Source organism: Protopterus annectens, chromosome 8.part1 (assembly GCF_019279795.1).
Source record: "Protopterus annectens isolate FY-2018-M chromosome 8.part1, PAN1.0, whole genome shotgun sequence".
NCBI classification, from domain to species: domain Eukaryota; kingdom Metazoa; phylum Chordata; order Ceratodontiformes; family Protopteridae; genus Protopterus; species Protopterus annectens.
Window position 1 is genome coordinate 507,257,166 of NC_056742.1, and position 12,199 is coordinate 507,269,364.

Consider the following 12,199-nt stretch of genomic DNA (forward strand, 5'->3'; position numbering starts at 1 on the left):
TCTCCAGGGTGTCCTCCACCTGTTCCCTACTCTCACCACAGATCACAATGTCATCTGCAAACATCATAGTCCATGGTGACTCCTGTCTGATCTCGTCTGTCAACCTGCCCATCACCATTGCAAATAAGAAAGGGCTGAGAGCTGATTCTTGATGTAACCCCACCTCCACCTTAAACGCATCCGTCACTCCCACCGCAGACCTCACCGCTGTCACACTACCCTTGTACATATCCTGTACCACTCTTACATACTTCTCTGACATTCCTGACTTCCTCATACAATACCACAACTCCTTTCTAGGCACCCTGTCATATGCTTTCTCTAAGTCTACAAAAACACAATGCAACTCCTTCTGACATTCTCTGTACTTCTCCATCAACACTCTCAGAGCAAACATCACATCTGTAGTGCTCTTTCTCGGCATGAAACCATACTGCTGTTCACTAATCATCACAATGAGATAATATGTGCTTTATTCTAGGTTAGGATTTCTAACAAAAATGTGTCTTTTTACACAAGCAAGAACACTAAGACAGAAAATGTGTAAAACTACATTGAAAAGGATAAGGAAAAAGTCATTATCAGAGCCAGAAATTACAGTGGACATTTTTTGCAAGGTCCTTAGATAAGCCAGAAATGCAGGCAAAGAAGATGAGAGGCTTCAAGGTGAGAAACATATACTAATCTGACTGTGTGAAAATGTGTGGTAACTAATAAAAAGAAATAAAAGAGAATAAAGTGAAAGATATGCACATGAATGTGGCAGACAAAAAAAGCCAAACATTACAATGTGCATAGTGTTGGCTAGGAATGTCATAATGATATGTGCCCAGCAAAAAGTAAACATTTTGTTAAGTTAAGGAATATAACCAATTTGCTAGACTGTGTAGAAGCACCAATAAAATGGTAAGCTACAACATGGACTGAACAAGTATGAAACATGCAGAAACCCAGGAAGACAAAGTAAAAGGTTTTATAGTAAGAATCTAACTAGTAAAATATCAAAAGAGCAAGAAAACAAAGACAGTAACCAAGAAGGACACAGACTATAGGCAAATGACTTTACAATAAAAACTGAAATAATAGTAAAGAATCTAAAGATAATAAACCAAGATGTAAAAATGTCAATAGACCTGTAGGTACTTAAAGCATATAAACTAGTGACTTTTACAGAAAGCTAAATCCATAGCTGAATCTATGCATATGATTCAAAAATACCCCTCTTCACAAAAAAACTCAATGAGGCAAAGATGAACCTGAATGACAAATTGACTAAATTCATTTTCAGTCCATATATCAAGCCACTTCAGCTTCCACTAGCTAGACTACTGGGAACGATACAAACACTAAATTGCATAAGCAGAAATACAAATAAAGTATATTTAATATACTAATAAGGGAATACAACACTTTGAAAGGATCCAAAAACTGAAAAAATATCACAATTATTAACTAACCCTAAGAAACCTCCAGTAGCCCAGTCACACAGAGCAACAGATTTAGAAAGAAACTTGAAGATCTTGATGATTGGATGGGCAATAGGAAAATCACTCTGGGGATCACCTCTGTGGCTCTGCTGAACAGTGGCACAGGAAAATAATTTTCTTGGGTGGCAAAAGCCAGGGTACCTTTTTGGCTGGCCTTGTATAGGCCCCAGGGCTGATAGCCTAGTACCTACCTAAGAACCTACCTATGAACCTATGAAGACAATTTGAAACCATATTCATGTGTAAGTATGCATCCATATACATATCCATCTATGTCAGTATGTAGCTATATACATATCTATCTATGTAAATATGTAGCCATATAGATATGTATATAGGTATGTAGCCATATAGATATTTATGTAAGTATGTAGTCATATACATATCCATCTATGTAAGTATATAGCTATATACATATCCATCTATGTAAGTATGTAACTATATACATATCCAACTATGTAAGTATGTAGCTATATACATAGCTATCTATGCAGAGGCATATATACATATATATACATGTCTATGTAAGTATGTAGCCATATACTTATATATATAGATATATATATATATATATATATAGGTTAATAGTAAACCATATATATATATATATGTGTGCGTGTGTGTGTTTTTAGTTATTTAATTTCTTATTTATGTATGTATGTTTGTATGTTTCAATTATCGAAATGCCTTCTGACCTGAGGCCTATTTTTAGAAGAGCACTGGGGGAAAGCTCCAATAATTATTGCAACATATGTAAATTGCTGAAATGATGAATACAAATAGATGCTTAATCAAAAAATCAATCACAAGCAAACAATCCAGTAATGCACAGCAGAAAAAGGCAATTGGAACAAGATTTCAGTAATTTACCCTTCATCTGTTCAGATGTTTATACAGGTCTAATAATTTATAGGTTCATAGGTTCATAGGTTCATACTAGGCTATCTGCCCTGAGGCAATTATAAGCCTAGCCCGATTCTGTATGGCTTACGCCACCCCTTGATTTGAGTATACTGTACCCTTTAAGGTTTAGTTTACTGTGCCTCTGTCTAATAGTGACACGGGAGTAATCCCTGGGACAAACCTACGATCCCCCTATTGAGATTCTTCTTGAAGAGATTCAGTGAGGTGCTCTGCCTCACATGAACTGGAATTCTATTCCAGAGCGAAGGGAGCCTCTGGGTTATGAACCTGTCCCTCCAGCAAGTTCTATTTATTTCTGTGCTGAGGTTCAAGTCCCTTGAGCGTGTGGCTCTAAGGGATTTAGATTTACTGAGGTGGAGCATGTCCATTAATTCTGGATTTGACATAGCTTTGTATGTCAGGCATAGATCGCCTCGAAGTAGGCGGTATGCAAATGAGTAGAGCTGGAGTTTTTTTAACCGAGCAGCATATGGCATCTGTTTGAGACCCTTGATCCTCTTGGTGAGATACTTTTGGGGTCTTTCTAATTGCTGCAGGTGTCGGGTAAGGTACATCCCAAAAGGGGCATTGTATTCTATGATGGGCCTGATGAGAGATGAATAAAGGGGCACGATTACCTCTCTTGATCTAGATGTGAAACCCTTCGTGATGAGGTGGGCTATGTAGAAGGTCTTTCTAACCACTTTGGCAATGTGGTTTTCAAAGGAGAGATTGCTATCAACTTGGGTCCCCAGGTCCCTAATAACTTTCTCTGTACTTAATGGGTTTCCGCCTATGTGGTAATTTGTGGGCACATTGTTTTTGCCAAAGGGTATGACTGTACATTTTTTGGCATTTAGCTTTAGACCATGGCACTGGCACCAGTTATCTGTCTCTGTGAGACCTTTTTGAAGGATGTTTGTGTCAGCTGGAGAGTTGATTATGGCGCCCAGTTTGCAGTCGTCTGCAAACTTGGTGAGCCATAGTCCTCCCACGTTTGCCTGTACCTCGGAAAAGTATATACCGAACAAGAGTGGTCCCAGGACAGACTCCTGTGGGATGCCACTTGTGACTGGTTTTGAGTCTGACATGGCTCCAGCAACTCTCACTCTGTGGGTTCTGTCTTTGAGCCAGTTTGCGACCCATCTTGTGACATAGGGGTTTATATGTAAGCTGGATAGCTTATCTATGATGCCCGAGTGGGGTATTGTGTCAAATGCCTTTGCAAGGTCCAGATAGGCTGTGTGGTTGGGAGGGTGGCCTAATGGTTAAGGTGTTTGCCTTACAAACACAACGTGCAGGGTTTGAGTCTCACAAGGGATAATTGGCTAGGCTTACAATGGCTCACAAGGGCAGTTAGCTTAGTACTAACCTATGAACCTATGGACTACCTTCCCTTCATCTATGGCTTTGGTGACTGTTTCGAAGAAGTCAACCAGGTTCAAAAGGCAGGATCTGCCCTTGACAAAGCCGAACTGGGTAGGATCTAGTGTCTGTAGGTCCCCAATGTATTTGTTTATGAGCTCCATGATGATCCTCTCCATAGCCTTGCAGACTAAGCTAGTCAGGTTTATGGGGCGATAGTTTCCAGGGTCTGTAGATGCTCCACTTTTGTGGAGTGGGACCACTGTTGCTGTACGCCATTCTGTGGGCACATATCCTGTAGTGAGGCTGAGATTGTATAGCTGTTTTATTTGAGGGATTAGTTCCTCTTGGAGTTCATGTAGGACGCAACCTGGGACGCCATCTGGTCCCATGGAAGCAGTGTTTTTTGCTTTGGAGAGGGCAGCCTTCACCTGAGCATCAGAGATGTTTGGGAGGCAGCCCTCTGCTGGGATAGATACTTGCTCTTTTGGGGGGGAGGGGGTGGAGAAGTTTGCACTGAACCTGTCTGCCAGGATATTGGCGATGTCCGTGGGTTCAGTGTATTTTTTGTCATTTAGAATCAACTCAGAACATGTCTGGGAGTTGCATCCCAGGTTTTGAACATAACTGAAGAAAGCCTTATGATTGTCTTTGGTGTCCTGTGCAATTTTTGTCTCGAAGCTGGCCTTGGAGGATTTTATGAGGGATCATAATTTTTTTGCTAGTACTGATCAGACATGCCTTCCCTATTAGGGATTTTGCTCTATCATGTAGTAGCTTCCTCCTTCTGTTGTACAGTTTATTTATGGCAGGGGTCCACCAGACTGGACGCCTGCCTTTGGATGACTGGGTCTTGGTTTTGTTTGGGATAGCATGATCCATGCATTCCTAGAGATGTCCGTAGAATGCCTTTATATAGGATTCTGCAGTTTGGGCCGTAGTTTCCACTGGCCCTGGGGCCTTGAAGGATTCCACTTCAGTTTTGAGAAGTGAGAAGTTCGCTTTTGAGAAGTTTTCCACTTTGGTTTTCTGGGCTGGGGGTGGGGTCGGGATGTGGACATCCAGTGAGATTAATTTATGGTCTGATCTTACCAATGAGGGTTATACTTCTGGTGTGAAGCATAGAGTCCCCATGTTGGTAATGATCAGGTCTAGTATGTTGTCCCCTCTTGTGGGAGTGGTGACTAGTTGTTCCATAGCATTTGAGTTTATAATTTCCAGGAACCTTTGGGCTAAGGTGCTGGGGCTTGAGTAGTGCTCCCAGTCAATGTTTGGGTAGTTGAAGTCACCCAATATAATGGTGTTCGGAGAGATCTTCATGTTCTCCAATGTTTTCAGGAAAGCCAAGTGGGATTCCTGACTTTGAGAGGGTGGTCTGTAGGATGCTATAAACTGAAAAGCAGTCTTGCCCACTGTTAGTTGCACATGGATGGTCTCCGATACTTCGTGCAATGCCACTAACCTGGAGGTGTGGATATCCTTGATAAATATGGAAACTCCCCCTCCTTTTGTGGTTCGGTCCGGGTTTTGGGGCCGAAAAGCATGATATGAGGTATAGCCTGGTAGTGCTGGGGTTCTCTCTGGAGCCTTGAACCAGGTTTATGTCACTGCACAGATATTGATGTTCTCCATACTGAGGAGAGCTTCGAGTGCGTGCATCTTGAGGTTAAGACTTCTGGCGTTTAGCAGCATTACCCTTAGTTTCTTGTTCCTTGTGCTGTCTATGGGGGTGGGTTTGACTTTTGAGCCTTGCCTAAAAAGGCACTATGGGGGTGGCAAGAGCCTTTGCCAATATCCGAAAGCCCAGTGGTGACAGGTGCAAGCCGTCCCTAGCGAAGCAACGTGGCTTGTCGAGCATGTCATCCCAGGCTGACAGACACTGGATCCCCTTTGAATGACACCAAAATTTTAGCCAATTGTTAAAATCGATCATTTTGTCTTTGTACTGTGGCATCATTCTAGGTGAGGGTAAGATGCTGCCCAAGGTCAGGGTCATACCAGCCTGGGCTACATGATCAGAGAGCTCCTCTATGTCTCTTTTCATGTAGTCCAGGGAGGTACGTCTCAGGTCATTCACACCAGCATGTACAATGACTGAGTCATATATGTATTTGCTTTGGAGTGACCTGAGTGCTTGCGTTATGTGGCGGATCCTAGCACCCGACAGGCAGCTCACCGTGACCTTCTCTTTATTCAGCCTGGTGAGTGGGACGTCAGTGTGTCTGACAATAGAGTCACCTATTACAAGAGTATCAGGTGTGTTATTCAGCCTTAAGGGCTGTGGCTGCTTGGCACACTGACTTTGTGGGCTATGTGTTGTGCGTGTTTTGTTTTGAGGTAGCGTTTGCTTGGATGTCTGCTTTGGAGGTCTCTGTTGCTTAGGTAGATTTTTATTTAGAGCCTTTGAGTATGTTTTTGTGTATTTATGTGTTTGGTTCGCTGATGTGGTGGGATTATGTGATACTGGAAACCCTACAGTTTTTCAGCTTTTTATTAAAGTCCATACCATAAGTTTGCTAACAATTGTGTAAGCATGATGCTAAGCCCACAGAATTTAGGCATGCTAGCATGATGAGCAGCAGTGTGATTGAATATGCATGCTGCTCATGAATATGCATGCTGCTCAAGAATATGTGTGCTGCTCATTGCATCTACATGTTTGCAAGCACCTTTCTGTGGCCAGCAATGGTGTTTTCAGCCATGGAAAGGAGTTTCCAAGCATGAGCATAGAATGTACTCAGAAGAGCTTCCCAATATGCAAACCTAATATAGGAGCATGCGCTGTAGCCCCGAAATACTGAGGGCAAGTTCAGTGAAAAAATTCTCAGAGGGAAAGTAGACTAAGGAACTGTACACAAATAACATTGGTCATACTGCAGAAGTAATTAAGAAGGGAGGGGAAATGGGGAAAATATACTCAAATACTGCAGGCAAATATGTTGAATTGTCAAAATAACATTTGCAGCATAAATCTTGCCATATTGATATAATGTAACTAATCTCAGTGACAGTACATGACATATGCACATAAATAAAAACTGACTTGCTAACAAAGATGGACATAAAGCTACACTGTAACAATACACATGTAAATAAAATGCTGAGTTAACATTTTGCAAGGAAAGTAGATACTTTGTGGCGCAAATGCCTACTTTGCAGTAATTGAATTTGTTTGTTTGTTTGTGTCTTTCGGCTTTTCCTGTTTAGGGGTCGCCACAGCGGAATCTCTGGTCAGATAATGATTGGTAGTTGATTTTTATGTACCGGCTTGCCAGGCCTGATGCACAACCTTCAATGAAGGTATGCCCATTCACGCATGTCTCCACGCAGAAGACGCTCTAGCTGAGAATCGAACCGGACAGTGTCTTACTGTGAGGCGACAATGCTACCGCAGCACCACCACGTATATGCAGATAATTTATGTATCTGGCACACTGCTGTAGTCTCCACTTCAGCATGCATGCACAGGAAGAACTTACAGCTGTTCTGTCATGCACATCAGAAAGGGCATGTTTTTGCCAATAACTGTTATTGGCACCCATAGGAAAGGTGTTTCTCACCTATAAAAATGAAATAGATAAGAATGCATTGCATAGTTATGTAAATGCTAAATGGTAATATAATAACACTCAACATACATAAGTGACAAATGACAACACAGATCAGATGACATTTCATGATTTTAAGTTTTCCACTGGTAAATGGCAAACATCTCATAAATCATTTTACTGGGCATGCTCACAAGTGATTACAGGAAACAATAACGTAACACCAGTTCAATAACTCCAGCACATAAGGAAGTGTCATAACAGAGGCCCAGTCATACTTTCTAATGACCTGGCAGCATGCCATACATTAAGAAATGTTTTATGGAAGCGCTCATTTGCCATTAAGCTGTAGAGTGTGAAGAAAAGAAATGCAGTAAGAAAGAAATGTTTGGATGAAGACATGCTATACGGATCATAATTATTTCAGAAATAAACAATACCGGTGAGCAATGATTGCCATAACAAGTATTGGCATCTTCTCATTTTCAAACACATGCCAGGACAGATATCAGAGAGATGTATTTCAATAATGGATGCCACAGAAATCCACATATTGGTTGTGTCATGAAGAACATCCTTGAAGGGCTTACTCCACTTTCCTATCATAAGAGAATGGATACCTGGCCTTGTAAGGCAAGGCCTGAAAAAGGTGGCCATTTGACTGTGTCATAACTATTTTCTGTCTGTAAACAACTGAGATCTGACATGGTCGTTTGACAGACAGGTTTTGCCAGACTCAAACCCCTGCCTATGATAACCGTCTCTCTACAGACCTCTGCATTGACTGCATGTGCCAAAGGAGCTAGCAATGCAGAATATCAAAATAAGTGAAATCTATGTGTGACGTAAGAAAGGAGTTGCTAATTCAATTTCAACAATCTGGTTTAGTCAAAATGTTGAAAAGGAACTCTGCATATTACTGTCCACACAAAGGTGAACATTACAATATCAATTCTTCTTTGCTAAGGAAGCTATTTCCATCATATAGTGCACACACTGACCGAGAATTTAACCACATTCTATCTGTGTAGCAGTACTATATAAGCTAGTACTCAATGGAAATGCCACAGGAGGACTCCAAGAATGGCACTGCCACACAATCACATGTGATAATATATCATTGTCCAACATAAAAATGGATACCAATAACTAGATACAGTGGTGTTTGTGTAACATCAGTACATACAAACAATGTTGCCTTTTTTAAAAACTGAACAGCAAGCTATATAAGTCTACTCACTAATGACATGTGGATGAACACAAACCTCATACTGGAAGTCTTAACACAACTCTGACACTCCACCTATGCTAAGTCATTACATCATATGATTGTATTACAAACAATCTCTTTGAGATTAAAGGAATGGACACATTGTAACTGAATGGGGAGGTCTCTCCCCTCTGTAAATGGACACATTGTAACAGTGGTGGATGCCATTCTTGCATTACAGTATAAGGCCACATGATGTTAACAGTCACTGTCTGTGGATGAGCATTTGACTACAGAAAATCCGTGATATTGTAAAGAATGAACATGCCATAGTAGACATGCCACAACAGTTGTGAAATATGTCTGTATGTCAAGGCATTACAACATGTTGTTGCTGGATGAGCTATGCATGTCTGTAATTGCTATACTATAGCAACAACAAACAGAATGTTGTCGCATTCGCTCATGCCAGAAAATAATGCTTACTACTTACATTATGTAAGGAAAAATGTAATCACATGGCATCATTACTCTGAAAAAAAGCATTGCTGTGTGAGAAATAATCATAGCTTTTTGTTAGAGGAAACAACATCTATACATGTACACAGCAGGTGTGTTTGACCAAAGTGTTAGTGACATGTACAGTCACAATAAGACTGATACTACATAGTCTGAGCATTAATGGCTGGATTTAAACAAACTGCCTAAGACCACAAGCTAAAGATTAGTGCCTGAATCATACACACCACACAACATGTTGTGGCACAACTGTGACAGTGCATAGTTGAATAGATGACATAATTATTGTTTATTAGCAGGATGCTTACGCTAAAATGTGGGCAAAGTGCACGGTGACACTGTACAGCTACACACCACGTATGTATTTGAAAAACAGTCTACACAGTATGAGGGTGAAAGACGTACTCACAGATTAACTCAAACATGCTACATATGTAGGTACACAGTCTACAAAGCAAAGTATCAAAGTCACATACTACATGAGACGTCATACTAAAACTGTGAGATACTAAAGTAATTTAAGCATTATGTAATCATTGTATTTCCAAAAATGTCTTTTCACTTGGATGCTTGAATATGCTAGTTTAACACTGTGCCATTGAAAATGCATCGTATAAGTGGATGTGTACACAACAGTAGCTGTGAGGTAGTCAACTGTATATGATAGTAGGCACAATCACACTATTTAACCAAGGATGGAATTGAACCACCTACCAACCTAATTACACAATCTATATGGCACATTATCAGCAGCCAGTGCCACAGGAGAATTTGGTGTACATGCGAGTCATACAGCATCTATGAAGGGATGGCATCAGCAGTGTATTGCTCAGGAGAAGTGTGTGTTAAAATGGTTTTGTAAATCTTGCCACTAGAAATGCACTTAAACCAATCTTAAATTCATTTATATTTACACCCACACTCTTGGAAGGTAACTTCTGTATTCAAACCTCCAACTGATCTAGTTACACATTATGGAGAACAGTGTAAGAAATGCAAGCATTACAGTTGAAGTCAGACTTTTAAAGTGTGACAGTGCACTTTAGAAACAATGACCTCATCAGTATGTTGCACAGAAGATGATGTTATGAAAAGTGGGATAAGAGAAGGGGCACTCATATACCCATCTAAAGGTTGCCCCATCTCAGGGTTGATTGAATTCAGCTGTTGTGGAGGTTATGCCATCTGACTATACAGCCCCACACAGAAAAGATCACTAACATGAAGTTCAGACATACTACCTACCAAGTTACATAAACACATGCACCATAGTAGAAGCCTGACTACAAGTGAGACAAACAGCATCATTTAAGAGATAACATCACCATGCCATTGTAGAAACACTGCTGTTGTTAATACTCAATACATTGATGTTGGATGATGGTTCTAGGCAACAAATGTCACTTGAGTGGAATGTTATACATCGCAGGAGTGATAGAAAGCATTCAAAGGTGTTATGAGCTCTGTCAGACATGGGAGTCGCTGCTGTACTCAAACCACCTACCTAACTGGTTGCACATGCTAAAGATCGGTGTATGAACTACACGCACTGCAGGAAAATTCTGATTGTGACAGTGTGAGTCTACTTTAGAATGAATGCCTTCAACAGTGTGTTGCAGAGAATATGTTGTTGTAAAAGGTTGGATAAAGGGATGGTGGAGTAATCTAGCAGTTTAAAATGTTTTTTTCAGAGTGGAAGTTGACCGAGCACACACACATACACACACACACACACACACACACACACACACACACACACACACACACACACACACACACACACACACACACACTTTCCATGGGGAGAACTGAACCACCAACCAATCTAATTATACAATCTAGAAAGAGCAATATTATTTGCAAATGGCACAGAAGTCTCACTCTTTTGTTTTTTACTTTAAATCTTTTTATTTTATTTTAAATTATAATATTTTATCAAATATTACATGAACTCTAAGCTCAAATAAAATATATACAATTATGAAACCTATAAACGTCAAAACATTGTATAACTATATACATTGGTGTATATACAGAAGAAAGCAATAAATTATATTATGAAGAATAATATTTCAGTTCATGCATCTTTGTCCATTTTCTGTAAAATTTCCAGTATTTTCATCTAGGAGTTAAAAAGTGATGTAGGTCTGGTAGTTCTGATCTTCAGTGTAGATATTTCCATATGCCTAACTGTTAAAGATAGATTTTTGAATTCCTTGAATGTGGGAGAAATCACACTTTTCCAGTGAATGGTAATGACTCTGCGTGCTACTGCAATCAAAGTCTATAGAATTTTGAAGTCTTTTTTGAGACACAGTCTGGAATAGGAGAATTGAATAAAATCAATGACTTTGTTAGTTGGAAATTATCATTGAAGACAATTTGAAAAAAGTAAGAAATATTGCTCCAGTATACAGTAAGACATTTACATTCATAAAATACATGTGGCCAGTCAGTTCTTGTTTTAGTTAGATATCTCCAACACTGATGCTCAATAGCAAACATTTTTGCTAATTTGTGTGGTGTATAGAAATTCCTATTTAAGAATCTCCATGTGAATAATTGCCAGTATATTGACAATGTTGAATATTTACAGGATTTTAAAATATTATTTTTTCCTCTTCATTTGGAGGATGTTTATTTATCTGTGTGTAATAATCCCAGTAAGTGTCTACATGATGGACTTTTGTTTTATTAATAATTTTATAAATATTAGACAAGTAACCACTGCCTTGATAAGGCTGATTTGTTATAATAATAAAATATTCAATAAATTTTGGAACTGAATGTTTGACTGTCAGTTGCATTCGTTCTATTTTATTTATGAGGTATTGCCTTAGATTTTGCAGGAGTAGCCATAAATCATTATTTATATTATATTTAATGATTATTTGATCACTGGTTAATATTTTCCCTTGCTCTGTCAGCTGATACCAGTAGTTTACTAAGCTTGCTTTAAGTATATTCATTTTCTGAATTTGGGATGTATCAAAAATAGTTGGTGTGAAGGCTATAGGAAAAGCTACAAAGAACCATGAATTAATATTTGGGACTTTGTTAATGTATGTTTTAAATGATAATAATGTAATATTTATATATTTTGATGGCAGTTTGTTATTTCTAAGCTTTCCTACTAGGTATTCTTTCAACATCCAAAGAAGAGGTGA